We start from the raw sequence: 16,144 nt of genomic DNA, 5'->3' as shown, positions 1-16,144 counted from the left end.
GTGAATGGGCAATCCTGAGCACACCTTCCCTAGTGAGCGTGAATGGGCAATCATGAGCACACCTTCACTAGCAAGTGTGAATGGGCAGTCCTGAGCACACCTTCACTAGTGAGCGTGAATGGGCAGTTCTGAGCACACCTTCAGTAGCAAGTGTGAATGGGCAGTTCTGAGCACACCTTCACTAGCGAGTTTGAATAGGTAGTCCTGGACAGAAGCTATTTCCACAAGCCTGACTGGTTATGTGGAAGGGTTGGAACACTGAAGTTTCTGAGCCAAATTATAATTGATCTTGGGCAATCTTGAGTTTCCTGAATAGCCATTCCTTGCCCCCAACCATGTCAGAAATATCATCCTGTCAAACAGATCAAGACTTTTGGAGTGTTTTAACATAACAAAATGCCAATTTCCCACCAATCAAAAATCAGAGTATTGTCGGATGGCATCCAAGGCCTATGGCAGAGCTCTCTCCATACGGCCTACCTGATGTCGCCATCAATGTATTTAAAGATGGTCTTGATGTATGGCTCTTTGTTCTGTCACTATAAGAAGTTTGGTGCTACCTCATCAGAACATGGTATTTGGGGAGACCTGTCAGTGTTCCTAGACATGGTCACTCGTATCTGGCTCCAAATAAGCCATGTCTTTTATTCCTTTGAAGTGAGAGCTGTTTTGTCAACACTAGTAGCCCCAACATGAGGCACCTAGTGCAAACTTTGAAGGGTCTGAAGCTCTGGTGCCCAGTGGAAGTACGGAGAGCAGAAAACGGTGCTAACCCAAACAAAGGGGGACTCAAGCGAACCACACCCCTCACTGGTATACTTGGCTTGAAGTCTTCTCTTGTGTACTTCTTGCAAAGGGCCTTGGTGCGCATTCTTCATGTAGGCTGGGGTTGCCAATTTTTTTCTACAAAGGGCCAGCAGTAAAATATTTAGACTTTCCAGGCTATTTGATTTCAGTTAGAATTGTCCATCTCTGTCATTAAAGCATAAAAGAAGTCATATTTCAAGTAAGCATGGCTGTTCTAATAAAAGCTTTTATTTATAAAAAGAGACGGAAGGCTGGATTTGGCTTGTGACCCCTGATCCTGAGCAATCTGTTTCTTAGCCTTGTTCCGTTCCTATGGCCACACTCTGGCTTTCATAACCCAACCCACTTCAATTGCTTCTCTCCTTCCCGCTCCATCTATATGCTACACATTTATTTTAAGTCTATGGATTTTTCCCCCATGAAAATTTCACAGATTGCTCCAACCGGTGCAACTCCAGAGAGTGTTTTCTGTAGCCCTGTGGCGCTTAAAGCAAGTACCTCAGAGTTTAAAGTCTAATCGTTCATGAGTAGGAGTTTTCTGAACGAAGAGAGCATGTCTCGTGTGGACATATGTTTCCTACCCTTCTCATATTAGGGCTTGACAGACAGTATGCACAACAAATACTTGCTCATCGATTTGTTGACAAATGGTCACAGCGATGTCTGTTGGTACTTTATTCTTGTGATAGGCTGATTAATGGCTCTTCCATGGGATGTGGGATGCAGACATCTTGGAGGTAGGGGCATTATTCACTCAAGGACTTGACGGTGCTGTTGAAAAGAATATCCTCATATTCAATACAGGCACTGCCAATGTGATTAAGTGAAGGATCTGGAGATGAGATGGTACCAGGCTTCTTTGGGGTGGCCACCCTGAAATCCAAAGGGGTCCTTACACAAGTGAAGCATGAGAGCCAGGGTGACACAGAAGACAGAAGCAGAGACCAAAAAAGTTTTAAAGATTCTCAGAGACTGGCATTGAAGATGGAAGAGAGGAGTGTAGCTAGGAAGGCTGCCAATGGAAAACTGGACACACATCCTCTCTTTGAGCTTGTGTGAGAGCCAGACCTACTGACTCCCTGGTAGAAGCTCAATGAAAGTCATTTCAGAGTTCCAGCACCTGGAACCTTCTGGGAAAAATACATGTATGCTGCTTTAAGTCACGGCATTTGTGGTAACACATTGCAGAAACACTAGGAAATAACGCCTGTGGAAAGAGGAAACTCCTACATGATTAAAACATCAAAGAGACATTTGTCAGAGTTGGTCGGACTTTTCTACACCATGAACGCAAACCTAAGCAAGGCAAATTAAGGCTGGAGATGTGGCTCAGTGGGTAAAGATGCTTGATGCCAGCCTGCCCACTGCTGCCAATCTCTAGAAACCACATGATGCAAAGAGAGAAGCAGGTCTCACTAATTATCCTCAGACTGTCACACACATGCACACTACATGAAAATGTAAAGAGTTCTTAGAAGGAAAGGGGACAAGTAGAGGGAGAAGAACTGTGACACACTCTAAAGTCATAACCCATGATGGGGGGGAGGGTGGAACTGAATAGATCACAGCATGGCACACGCTCCAGGCTCCCTTCTCTCCCACCTTTGATGCCATCCTGTCTCCCTGTGGGTAGCAGTACTCAAGATGAGTCTTCCTGCCTTGCTTAATTCTTTCCAAATGAACCCTCAAAACACATCAGTGGTGCGTTTTACCCATCACCTGGGCACTCCAACAGAAAAGATGGGCCATAGCATTACAGCACCTGGACCTGGATGCCACACCACTCAGGGGGAAACCCAAAGTAAGTTATTTGAAAAGACCATGGAAGGTCTTTGTAGGAAGAAACTTCCTAGTGACATTCTGTACACAAGCCACTCTCCAAGGTCTAGACAAAGAATCATTGGTTGGAGATTTGGGTCTAAGGTCCATCTCAGCAGCCTGCTACATGACTTTGGACGAGTCACTTAACCTCTTTGCTATTAGCATCCGATGACTACAACGGATTTGGGAGATCTGTCCAGCGCCATTTAATTGGCCCCAGTGAGGGATATTAGCCTCTTTTCATCCAGACTTCATAAGACGTGTACTGCAAGCTTATAGTAAAGCTACCCAGTGAAAAACCCAAGGGGCAGCTCTATCATCCAGATTTCTGAGGTATTCGGGATGCCAGCAAGTCCTCCACCTGTGAAGGAGAAGCAGCAATCACTCCTCGGTGACTTCTGTAGCCAAAGATGCTCCCGAGTACAGGGCCCAATAACATGGATCTATTTTCAGAAGAAAGAGTGTTTCTGAGGGTGGGGTGGTGGTGTTTGTTATATGGCTGGATCAACCATGGAAATACTGTTTGCACACCCAGACTATTATTACAGACATATTAACAGAGATGATAATATTGATAGCAGTTTTATATTTATCTATTCATTCATTAATTTTGAGACAGGGTCTAGTATAGCTCAGGCTATTCTGCAATTTATAGGTGGCCAGAGGATCACCTTGAGCCTCTGACCTTGCTGTCTCCACCTCCCAAGTACTGGGATTACAGGTGTGTGTTATCATGCCCAGCATGGTGACAGTTTTACAAAGCTAATATAACTTTTCTTTTCTAATGCCAGAGAAGTCTTAGCATCAGGGCCAAGCGTATTACGTTAGCTTTGCAGGTTCTGTGGGGCTGGCTCCTTAACGAAGTTCCTGCCAACCCTGGCCACTCATTTCTGCTCCATTCATTCCCTTTTCTTCAGAAGAACGGCCGTCAGCCATGACCGCCACACCCTCCTTCCTCTCTCCCTCCAACTCTCTAGGTTCCTCTAGCTTCTACAGTTTCTCTTCTCTCTTACAAAGCAGGACATTTTGCTACCCACCCCCAGCTAGTCATTCTCCAGCACTTCACTGGGTTCCTGCCATCCTCTCCCCACGTCCCCTTACACAGTCAGCAGCTCCCCTGCCCAGCCTCTGCCACGAGAACCTACCACAAGCTCCAGTTTCTCACATGCTAATACGTCAAAGAAAATGAAAATCGCCTTTTGGAATCCCGCTACATCCTTGAACTACCTACTGGGCTGTTGCTTCCCAACCACGGCAGATGCTGTGGCCGTCACCCTCTTTTCTTTTTTCTTTTTTTTTTTTTTTTCGAGACAGGCTTTGGAGCCTGTCCTGGAACTAGCTCTTGTAGACCAGGCTGGTCTCGAACTCACAGAGATCCGCCTGCCTCTGCCTCCCGAGTGCTGGGATTAAAGGCGTGAGCCACCATCGCCCGGCCTCACCCTCTTTTCTTATCACTACCCAGTCACCCTTGAACATCTTCCTTCTAACTGTTGTTAAATAATGAACTCAAATTATTCTCCACCGAACTTTTCTTAATTGACAACTTCAAAGGTTCCTTCTCAGCTCCTCCCCTTTGGTGACCTCTCTGCTTCTACCGTCCACCACTCCCTAGCTTGCACGTTAGTGCCATTTTGCAGTCTTCTGTGTTTGTGACTCCATTTTCCCAGCCTTTGCCTTTCCGCCCTTCTTTCCCCAGCGGTCACTGGGCTCCACCTCTGGACTCCGACGGCCCTCTTCACCACCACGCAGACTCCACTGACCCCCTTTCGGATCACTGTTTCAAACTCCAGTTCCACTGTCCCGAATGCACTGGAGACATCGTCCCATGGACATTCAAATGGTGTACTGAAATAAGTCTAAATCTGAACTCATGCTGATTTCTATGAAAAAAAAATTGATGGTTAAGAAAATGGTTTTTCACGCTTTTATGGGCTCTAGTTCCATGCTCCACTCCTCTCTGGCTGAGCTGTGTGATCCCTGGACATGCATCTTTGTGTTTCTATCTCCTCATCTACAGTAGAGGAAAATAAAATTACCTGCTTTCTAGAGATGCTGGGCAGGTTTTAAGAGCAAAGCACTAAAGTCACATTGTTACTGCCTGGAGCATAGCTTTGGTTCAATAAATACTAGTTGCTATTACACCGAACTTAAATTTTCCTGAAAAATGACAAATCCTTTCCCTCTGTCAATCAACCTCAGGTTGTCATCCGGACTCCAGTGTACTGTCAGCTACAGTCACCCCTCTGTTCACGGAGGCGTTAGGTGTAGAACCCCTGTGGATGTGAGAATTCAAGGATGCCTAGTCCGCTTACATAAAATGATAGGGAATTTAAATAAGTAATCTCTAGATGACTTATGAAATACCCAAGGCACTATAAATGTTATTTAAGTGGTTGTTATACATGATTGCCTAATAATCACAAGAAAACTGTAAGTCCAGCCCTTGTTCAATACTGATACGATTTTCCCCATGTCCATGGTTGGTTAAGCCTGAGTGTGGAACAGAAGAGCTGCAGGGTCAAGTGTATCACACGCCTTGCTCCTATTTACAGCTTTCTACTTATTCAGCCTTCTTGTTAGGGCCAATCATGGCCTGCGGCTGGCTGTCTCCACTGTTCTGTCTCCTCGCCCATCCCTCCTGCACACCTGATGGTTTTATGGTCCAGAAGCACAGACTCCACACATTATTTTCCTGCCTCCAAACCTCCACAGGCTTCTTATTACATTACAAATAAGCGGCATTCAAGGCCTTGTAGGAGCTTGTTCTTTCCTGACACTGTTTTCTACCATTGCTCTGGAGGTATTGTGCACTCCACTGAAACCTACAGGACCACACGCTTTTCTGGGGGTGTCCCCTCTCCTTGTGTCACTCACACTGCCCTTAAGGTCCAACAGCAGCACACTCAAAGATCTTAAATATTTTGAGTTGCAACTTCTTTGAAAAATCTAATGAAAATTTGGATTTCTCCAACCAAGATATAAATGAAGCAACACATTTTAGAAGTCCATATATAATCTTAGAAGTCTACGGACTGCCTCACTTCGGTTTTATTTTGCCCATCTTGGAATTACTTTTTTTTTCACCATTAAATTCTTAAAGGAATATGAATATATTTTAGAAAACCCATCACATTATTTCTTACACTTTTGTTACTTTTATTGCAGGCTTTCCTTAAGTTCCAGAGACACGTTTTCTTTGATGCTACTGGGGAACGAGTTTCTAAATAAGGTTCAAAGATTATCAATATTGAAAGCACATGGGATCTGGGCAATAAAACAAGAGTTTTGGATGATACTCCAGACATCCAAGAACAGAATCTGGGAAGTTGATAAGAGAGATCCCGAGACTCTGTCCCATGTGTTGAGCACACCGAGGACACTAAGAAGTTTAGCGTCATCCCATGGAACTAATGTCACAGATAAAAATGTACTGAGATGGCTTTGTTACCCGATTAGCCCTTCTGGTCATTGCTGTTGGCAACAGGAGATATATTTCTCCTGCCATCTTGCACTAATCTAGTTGAGTTATGTCTGGGTTATTTCTCTACCAGCACCTTCTGGAGTAGGACGGAGACCGCTGTGTGCTCAGGGGTCCAGCACCTGGGTCACTGTGTTGCCCCTCCTGTTGCTGGCTTCATGCTTCATGCCCCAATTCTGCCATGGCGAAGAGGCTTCTGCTTTATCTTGCTTTGGTACATCTTAACACGTTTACAGAGGATTCCGGCTTGCCTGAATTATGATAGTAATTTGGGTAAATGCCTTATCGCCCCTTTCTGACTGTGATACTCTTAAGGGTAGACTAAACCAATTTCCAGGTTTGGCATAGCCATTGTATTGCCTTATTTCACCCAGACAGACGAGGCCTCTTCCCTCCCCCTTCCCATTTTAAACAGGCCAGAGAACATTACAGCTTCCATTTTTCCTCTCTACCACCTGCCCATGTTGCAATTCTCACTTTTCCATAAATCTCTTCCCAAGAAGTTCTAATGAGTACTGAACACTCCACTTTTAAAATGCTCAGAGCACTTCCAGCCTATTTCAATTTTTTTTTACCTGAAATTATATGGAACAATGATTTTTATTTTATTTTATTTTTTTCTGCACAAGGATTCATGTGTGGAGAGGCTGGGTTCCCAGTGAAGCGATATCAAGGTGGGGATAAACTTTAAGAGGCAGGGCCTAGAGTGAGTCAGTCTAGTCTCCTTCCTGTTGCTGTGATAAAACATTCTGGCCAAAACAGCTTACCAGAGGCGAGGATTCATTTGGCTTATGCTTCCAGGTCACAGTCCTGTCACAGCAGGGCCTGAGGCAGGAACCATGGAGGAATGCTGTTTGCTGGCGGGCTTTTCTATACAGTGCAGGAATGGCGCTGCCCACGGTGGCTAGGCCCTCCTATGTCAATTAGTAATCAAGAAAATCGCACACAGACATGCCCATAGGCCAGTATCATCTGGGCAATCCCTCAGTTGAGACCCCCCTACCTCACGTGACTCTAGGCTCTGCCAAGTTGACAGTCAAAGCTGAGTAGGACAGGAGGCGACAGAGGCATGGCAAGGCGTGACCACCCTGCTGATGAGATTAGCACCACTCTCCAGACTGCATTTAGTCTCATAGCACCACTTGGTTTACATTGTCCAGACACTAGAATTTTAGACCCAGGGTCAGATATTTGGTTACAGAAATACATACTAAACTAAGACAGCAGTTAAGTCCATAGGTTCTGGATCCAGGCAAACAAGGTTCTAAAATTCCATTCTAGCGTTAAATAACAGCATGGTTTGAACTTAGCTCTGGGACCCAGTTCAACATCTATAAAACAGAATAATACACACACACACACACACACACACACACACACACACACACACACCTTATGGTCTTTTACAAGACTTCAGTGAGATAATGCATACAAAGCCCTCATCACAATGCTCAGGATATAGTTAGGCCTCAATAAAAGTTAGTTTTATAGGGTTGCCTTGTATAAGGCAGATTAGGCTAAATTACGCCATGGTAAGGAGTGACCTCAGACATTGCTCCTGAGAGAAGCATAGGGTTATTTCTTGCTCTTGCTAAAAGTCTCAGGGAACTGATTCTATATTGCCTGGCTCCAGGAACCAGGCTGACAAAAGAGCTGGTACTGTAACATTGCCAGTCACAATAGAACAGGGAAGGGAGACTGCTGTAAAGCAAGAATTGGCGCTCAGAGTTTCTGCAGGGAAGTGACACCTGTCACTTCTCCTCATACTCCACTGGCTAGTCACACAGCCGCACAGAGTCTAACTACACCGGGGCAAGGAAGAAGCCATTCTACTCTCAGACGGGAGAGGGGAAGAAAGAGTTGTAAGCACTTCATTTATGTTTTGTTAGCTGTCACAGTCAGGTGACTGGCATGTCTTGGTGGCCCTGAGAACCCAGAACATTAGTGAATGCATAGTTTATGGATGGATAGCGGGGGCTCGTCGTGTCTCTACAGTTTGGACTGAGTTGAGTGATCGAAGGGGAAACTTTTCACTAATATATGGCTAGTGTGTGAAACTGTCAACTGATGAACAGAGAGCAGAGGACCACAGATCCCTGCTTCTTAAGACAAATGGAGTCGCCAGGTGTTGATGGCGTCTGCCTTTGATCTCAGCGCTCAGGAGGTAGAGGTGGAAGGATTTCTGAGTCCGAGGCAAGCCTGGTTTACAGAGTGCCAGGACAACCAGGGCTACAGAGAGAAACCCTGTCTTGAGTCCCCCCCCACCCCAACCCCCCAAAATGAAGCCAACCACCAGTGACATGTATTTCACCTAAGCATCTTCAAAGCCCATCTGTAATGTCCGTTCTGGGTTGTCAACCTGACTACCTCTGGAATTAACTTAAACCCAAGCAGCCGGGTACAAGTACACCTGTGAGGGTTTGTTCTTAATTAAATCATTTTAGGTGGGAGTACCCACCTTTGATCTGGATCTTCTGAGATGGGATCTTCTACCTTTAATCTGGGCTACATCTCCTGCTGGCAGCCTATATAAAGGTCATGGAAGAAGGAAGCCTGCTCTCTCTTTGCCTGCTTGCTTTTCCTTTCACTGGTAAGTGCATCCCTTCACTGGCATTAGCCTATTTCTTTGAGATTATAGCATATACTGAAGACCAGCTGAGACATCCCACATTTGTGGACTAAACAACCACTGGACTCTTGGTCTTTCTGTTGGTGGACAGCCACTGCTGGACCACAGTCTGTAAGGCTCTCTAATAAATCTCCTTTTTATATTCATAAAGTGATTCATTCTATTAGTTCTGCTCCTCTGTGGAACCCTGACTACTATACCACCTTTGCCTCAAGATCTCCTATTAGATAGGTCAACAAGATGGCTCAGCAGGATGGCTCAGTGGGTAAAGGTGCCTGCTGCCAACCCCTGACTACCTGAGTTTTGATCCCTAGGACCCACGTGATGGAAGAAAAGAACCAACTCTCAAAAGTTGTGTCTTTTGACTTCATATGTGTACACCTTCTGAGACACATATACCCATGCAAGCAAAATAAATAATATACAATGTAATAAAAAATTTTAAATGATTCCCTATTAATTTTTCTTGTTGGTTTTCTGTAGAATTTGTACTGTCAATACCAGTTTTATCTACAGATTCATAAACCCAAGGCTCATGTGAGCTTTTATTTTTCCCCGGCCAGCAATTAGGGCACAACGCCTTTGCATCACCTCGGGGAGAAGCACATAGCCTATGAATCTGGGTACCAAGGAGATCTAGTTTGTCAAAGAGAGGTTTCTGTAGCCTGGAAGTGTGGATCTTTAAAGAAAATAAAAGTTTGTCCCTCAGGAAACTTTGAGCTTGTCTCCATAATTATTCATTATTATTGATTGTTTGGCTCCGGTTTTATCCCTAACTTTGAGGGTATTCCTCTCAAGTCACTCTCAGTTTTGAAACAAACCTGCAGTTGAAATTCCTTCCTGAGGCATAGGCCTGGCCCCACTCCTCCTGTAGCTTCATCAGAAGCTCATGTCTCGGGAGTCTTCCTTCTGCCAACAGATTACACCTCTACTGGGAATCTCATTGGCTTCTCTAGGGCCTTCTTCCTCAGTCAGCAGTGATCAGAGGTCTCACGTGACCCAGTCACCAAGTCCTATCTGCTCAGCACTAGAAAGGAATTTCCAGTGGGGCCGCTCATTCCTTTCAAGTTCCCTGCTCATGGCTTACCTTTTTCTTTAGAGTCCCAAACGGGAACGGATGTGACAAAGTCAACTTAAAGTCGCTGGTCTGGGGATTATGGGGTAGCCAGGAGACCCATCAAAAAGTTCCATGAAAGGGAAGGATGTCGGCCTATTTACCAGCTCTTTCTTTCCTTTCTTCCTAGCTCCCTCCATTTGTTCTTACCAATATTTCCACTGGATCATATGTCAATCAACTTTCAAAACGAATCCCTTTAGCCACCAGCTCCTTTACAACCTGCTTTTGATTTACATTGTGTGCTTTCAAATGCTACATGCCTCTTTCCCATGCAAACACGCTACAAACAGGACACGCTGCAATTTAAATGTATTTGTGGCTACCCGTGCTGTCCATCACAAAGCAGGAGAGCTAGAAGAAAGTGTGCATAACTTCCACATCTCTGGAGTTTAACATATTTCATAACACATAAGAGAGTGTAGATTCGAAGTTAGGGATGAAAGTATAAAGGGTGTCAATCACCCAGCAAAGTCAGCCAACTTCCAGAGCTCAGATCCCATTTCCACACACACTGGTCCTACAATCTTAGAGGATGCGTGGAATTATTCTCTGCCTTAGTTTTTCCGCCCATAAAATGGCTGCATCGGGCTTCACTGGAGATAACATGAACGCGTAAAGTTCTTTAAGCAGAGAAGGGCTGAATATAGGTAGGGGACCAGGTACTTATACAATTGTTGAAAGACACAGAAAACAGACTCTAGCCTCAGCCAATATTAAGAAGTTCCAAAATGCCATCACTTTACCAGTCAACTAGGAAGACACTTACATCTGCCAGTCAGAAAGCTGGGGAAACAGGAGGCCACTGTCCAAACTTCTGAACGCAGGATCCCTTCACCACAGGAGCAATCCAAGACCACGGGAAACGGAGAGATTTGGAATCTGTCATTACCACCGCTGTTTCCAGAGTCTACCTGTTAGACCATCTGAGTATGCATCAGAAAACCGAACAGCACACTTCAAACTCCTCATCACCCTACTTAGCTCAGTGAGGAGTTCCGGTTCTCACTTCCAAATGGATGAATCAAAATCACACGAGGACTATAAGCTGCAAGGCATTCTGGGAAGTGTAGTTTTTAACCAGCCGCTGCAGGAGAGAAAGTAATCCTGGAGGGGGTGCAATCGCCATTGACCACAGCAGGCCACAGCATGATGCATAGGAGTTAACTGAGATTGATTATGGAAAGTGGCTTACATAGTGCCTAGCACGTAGGGGCATCTTGTAAATGTTATCTCTTGTTATCATTTTACCTGAGAAGACCTATCATGTTCGCGCCGATGGTGACTGTCACACAGTTTCCTGAGCTCTATGGGCATAAAGTAATCAATTTAATCCAACAGCCTCACGCGGTGGGGCACTTATTTTTGGCACAGGTTGTCAGAGTCCATGCATTCTTCTTTGCGTTCCACATTCTTGGATTTTTTTCAGATGACTGAAAATGAAGGCAACGCTCCGCTCCTGTCTTCTGACGGGATGTAGGACAGGCTTACTGAGGGTTGCAGGATAGCCTAGCCTCCTCAAATGCAAAGGCTTGCAGTTTAGACAATTGCTTGAAGCTATTGTATGATATTGGCCAATGCGTACCGTGTGCCGGTGTTTCATCCCACGGCTCTGAGGCAGGGGCTTGTTGGTGTGTGGCACACGCTCATTTCTGTACCTAGATCCTTCCCTGTTTTCCAACACCATATGTCTTCCCTCTGAGGCCAATTCTGGTTCTCCTTTTACCCTTCTTCAGGCAAATCCTCTCCTATACTGGGTCCTGATAACAAGGGTAGTTAAGCTCTCGGGGAATTTTCTGCTTGTGTGAGAAGACAAATATGACGTTTTTTAAGTAACTAGAGGGAAAACACTGTTATGATTGGCAGCCATGGAACATGCCTCAAAGTAAAAAAAAATAAAAACTGAGATCTGAAAGCAAAACGGTCAGCAGGAATTTTCTGAGTCAAGTGAACTTAGAGAACTAGAATAGTCCACAGAAAGAAAGACATGTACTAAAAGTTGTCTCCCCCCACAGGTGAGTGGTTAAAAAGATAGTAGATGAATCTGAAGTCAAATTGCTGTTCTCTTGATTATTGGAAATACATTAAAATCCAATTTGACCTCCAAAAGGATGGTGTCTGCTCCTGAATACGGTGCTTGCCTTGTCAAGTTGAGTGCTCTGTCATCCGTGGCCAAGCTATAAACAGGTAAGACACTCTAGAACGATGAGGTATTCTCCCTGGGGGTTGGCTCTTGAGTGGATTGATGGAGCCTGAAGTGTCCGTTTATCGAAGTGACATTAGGCTCTCTACTGTCTGTGGCTTATGATACTTAGGTGTCTGTCGTTTGTGAGGTTGTATCTGCAGCTTTTGCTCAATTCAATGTGATAATCCATGGTTCCCAACAGCTTCAGTTTTAGCCTGAGTCTCTGTGGGTTGCAACTCAGGAACTTTATGGAATAGAAAAGAGAGTCTATGAGCCCATCTAGAAATTTTCAGACATACTTACATGGGCAATAGTATAGGAATTGGAGCCAATTTTAGCTGCCACCACCAAGACAGAAAGCTGTATAGATTGTTTATGTCTTTACGCCTTGGGGGGGGATGGGCAGAAAGATACATCTTCACAGGCTATGATTACACGTGATCTTTATAGTGTTCATTGTGCCTTCTGATGCGTTCCAGAATTTCTATAATAAACTGTAATGGGAAAAATACTAATAAAAACAATAAAATACATGACTGTTCCACCTCATAGGACCGCCGTGAGAACCAAATTAAATAACGTGTGTGAAACCCCCTGGGAAATGGAAGGCATAAATGTGAATGCATCCGTCTGTTCAGGGCTTGTGCTGTTTTCAGGGTTCATCCCTGTTAGGCAGGGCTACACAGGCACAGCCTTTCTCCTAGGCAGACGCAGCTAGGGTGCTTTACCTAATGGCTTTCGCGTATGGACCTCAGCAAAGGCTTCTGCCTGCAGCATCGCTGCTTCCAGGGAGCAGTCCAAGTGCTGCCTGTCAGGGATGTCTTTGATGATGGAGAACTAATACCACCTGCGTGCTTGGACCAACATGTTCGAACTGAACCAACTCAAATGAGGCATGGGATGTCCCAGAGAAGTCTCATGGGGCCAGTTGCAGCCAAGAGAGCCTTCTCTGGCACCTTCATCCCAGCCTCTGCATTTATACTGGTACAACTGGACAAATCTTTGTATCCAGAGGCCAGAACCTTGGGTTACCATCAGCTACTACAATACTTGTAGGAACTACAGTTGGAAGCTCTTGGAGAGGTTTCTTCTGACAAGGCCTTTAGAACAGTAGCTGCCTATCTTGGGTCCTGTTTAGGATTGGGGAGGACAATGGTTTCTGGGACCTAGTATTAGACTCTGACATCTTTCCATGAGCTTTTTGAAGTGTGGGAATCCTTGAAAATCCAGGCAGATTTAGCCATGGTGGTTATAGTCAATTTTGAAGATGTATCAGCAAGCAATTAGCACTAAGGGCAACTCAGAGCCCTTCAACTGATGAGTTCAACTCAAGTTCAAATCCATCCCTGTGTCTCTATAGTTCCTTAGACCTTGAGGAAAAACCATCTTCCCACTTGCAGTCTCATGGTACTTTATGCATACCTCATTCATAGCACTTATCACAGTCTGCTAAAGCAATATGTATTTCCTTATCTCTGTTCAGGAGGCTGTGAGTTTCTAGGAGCCCGGAATAAGTATTATCTACATACCAGGTCCCGTCATGTAATAACAGCCTTAATCATTATCTGAGATGTAAACAATCCCTTCATCTAGTCATTCAACCAAGTGTATGAACTAGCTACCCTGGACCAGGAACTATGGGCATAAAGGTAGACGAAACAGAACACCAACGCCGGTGGACCTGACCTTCCTGGATGGGGTGTGTGTCGGGAGAGAGAAGCACGGGTACACCACTATAGGTTCCCGAAGATAAATGAAGGGTGTGGGTTAGAGAGATCCTCGGCAACATATCTGACCGGAGGAGGCCTGAGGGAGGGAGGGAGTGGACCCATTTGAGATCTGTGGGAAGACTATTGCCAGCAGTGTGGGAACACTAATGAAAGCTAAAGAACACTTGGAAGGGGAATGGAGGAAGAGGAGGAAGTAAGATTTAAGGGATGGGTGGGCAGAGCCTAGACCACTACACGGAGAAAGCTGGATTCTGTTCTAGGGGAAAAACCGAGCTACTGGGTGTCTGCACAGACAAGATGTGCTCTGATGTGTGTTTTAATTGTGCCATGGGAGGGGCAGGGATAGAAGTACGTGTGGTTAGGAGACTAATCCTAGACCAGATAGATGCAATGGCTTTGGCAGGAGTGGTCAGGCCTGGGATTAGTTAACTAACTGCCTGTTTTCAGACGACCAGTCAACGAAAGAGTCGAGAGTGCTAACCAGCAAAGATCAGATGCCGGCATCCTTGTGGACCTCTGGGCAGACTCAAGCATAAGTGGGGTTCAGCGATCTGAGAAGCTCCTAGACGTCTGGCTGCTGCTTAAAGAGAAGTGGGGGGGGGGAGAAAGGGACACTAGAGGGCAAGTGATGACTTAGTCCAGGGCCTAGATTGCTCCCACTTCAATACTCCCCAAAGCCCCAAACCAGGTGGTACAGGGCCTGGGATTCTGGCAACAAAAAGTGCTGAGACCTTCATAACAGCTGCTGTATCCCCACCGGTCCTATCTGCCAGTGTAAGACAGGGTCGGGGGAGGAAATCAGAGAAAAGAAGATTCCGCTCCCCCTCCCTGCCCCCAGCCAGGTCTTGTTCTCCAACATGCTGATGGGGACAGGAACCAAAAGGTATATCCTTGGGGACTTAGCACACCTTCTGTCGTCTCTTGGGTTCTCTAGAAGCAGCTGGCTGTGCAGTTTTCTTGCAGAAGTAGGGCCCACGTTGGCCACCAAACTTCAGGGATGAGCACCCCTCTGAATCAAGGCCCTCCAGCTCTTAGATGTCACTTTTATGTACTCCCTGTTACTGCCAGCTGCAGGGGATGACAATGAAAATGCTCATATAAGGATTGGGAGTGATTTATTCCCTTTCTATCTTAGTGCTCGTTAAAAAGCATGTAAAAGGGGGATGCTGGGAGGTGATCCAAGGCAGACCTGGCTGAGGGTGCAGACCTCCTCCAAAGAAATGGCTCAGCTGATATTTATGACTCTCAGAGTACCTAGTTAGCCCTGCCTGGTAGCCCTGCCTGGCGTCAGAGCCCAAAGAAATCTGGACCAGTATACTCAGTACCTCCCAAAACACCCCACATTTCCTTCACCAAAACTTTTCTCTCGGCCCACTGGGGTTTCAATGTTCCAGCCCCACCCCCCAAGGTTTACTTCAGAGCCCTCTGCATCTGAAGCATCCTTACACTGAGTTTCCTGATTCTGTTCAAGGTGGACACTCAAGCCTGTCCCTATGCATCTGCCCTCATCAGTCAGGCTCAGATCTCTGTAGTCGTCAGAATAACAGCCCCTCCAAAAGGTCCACATCCCGTTCCCTGAGAATGTGGCAGCATTCCCGACAAAGGAGAACCGCAGCTGAGATAAAGTGTCTGGAACGGGAGATTATCTTGGGCCACCTGGATAGGTCTAATGTGATCACAAATATCCTTAGAAAATGGCAGGTGTCAGGGTGAAGAGAAGATGTGACGAGAGGGCTGGGGAGATAGCTCAGTTGGCAACGTGCTTCCTGTGAAATCCGTGAAAACATGAATTCTATTCCCAGCACCCACATAAAATCTAGGATGGTGGAATACACTCATCATTCTAGTGTCAGGGAGGATGAAACAGGAGGATCCCCGGAGGACCACTGGCTAATCGGTCTAACTGAATAGGTAAGAGGTAAGTTCAATAGGATAGCCTGTATCAAAAACAATAAAAACAAAGTGAAGAGTAACAGAGCAAAGTACTGGAGGCTGACCTCCTCTTGTGTGGCATGAGTACCTGTACACACACACACACACACACACTCCCACACACACAAGCACACACAAGCACACACGAGATGGAACAAGATCTGAGATTGAATGATGTGTTCTTAAAGGTAGAGGAAAGGACCTTGAGAAACTTCTAGATGCTGGATAAAGCCAGAAACATGATTTTCCTATGACACCTCCAGAAGGAATACAGACTTACCAATGCCTATAGTTTTGGACTAATACCTAAAAATGAGAGAGGAGAAACCTGAACTGCTTTAAGGTAGTAGGTCTATCATTGGCATTCAGTCTAGCGAGCATGCTCCTGTCGTGGAACATGTGCTCACCCTTTTTACCACTGCTTCGGTGTGCTCTGCCTCCACCCACC

General features: G+C 45.6%; 1 protein-coding gene across 1 annotated transcript in view; it reads right to left on the bottom strand.

Moving 5' to 3' along the window:
* Nucleotides 1-10,848, bottom strand: part of LOC101982168 (NXPE family member 4) — a 260,581-nt gene extending 249,733 nt beyond the window's left edge. The window contains exon 1 of the mRNA XM_005347270.3: nt 10,619-10,848. The gene's annotated coding sequence lies outside the window, so the exon portion shown is untranslated. The remainder of the gene's footprint in view (nt 1-10,618) is intronic.
* Between the last annotated feature and the right edge of the window lie 5,296 nt (nt 10,849-16,144).

This window comes from Microtus ochrogaster, chromosome 5 (assembly GCF_000317375.1).
Source record: "Microtus ochrogaster isolate Prairie Vole_2 chromosome 5, MicOch1.0, whole genome shotgun sequence".
Lineage (NCBI taxonomy): Eukaryota > Metazoa > Chordata > Mammalia > Rodentia > Cricetidae > Microtus > Microtus ochrogaster.
This window is presented reverse-complemented; position numbering and strand designations above follow the sequence as displayed.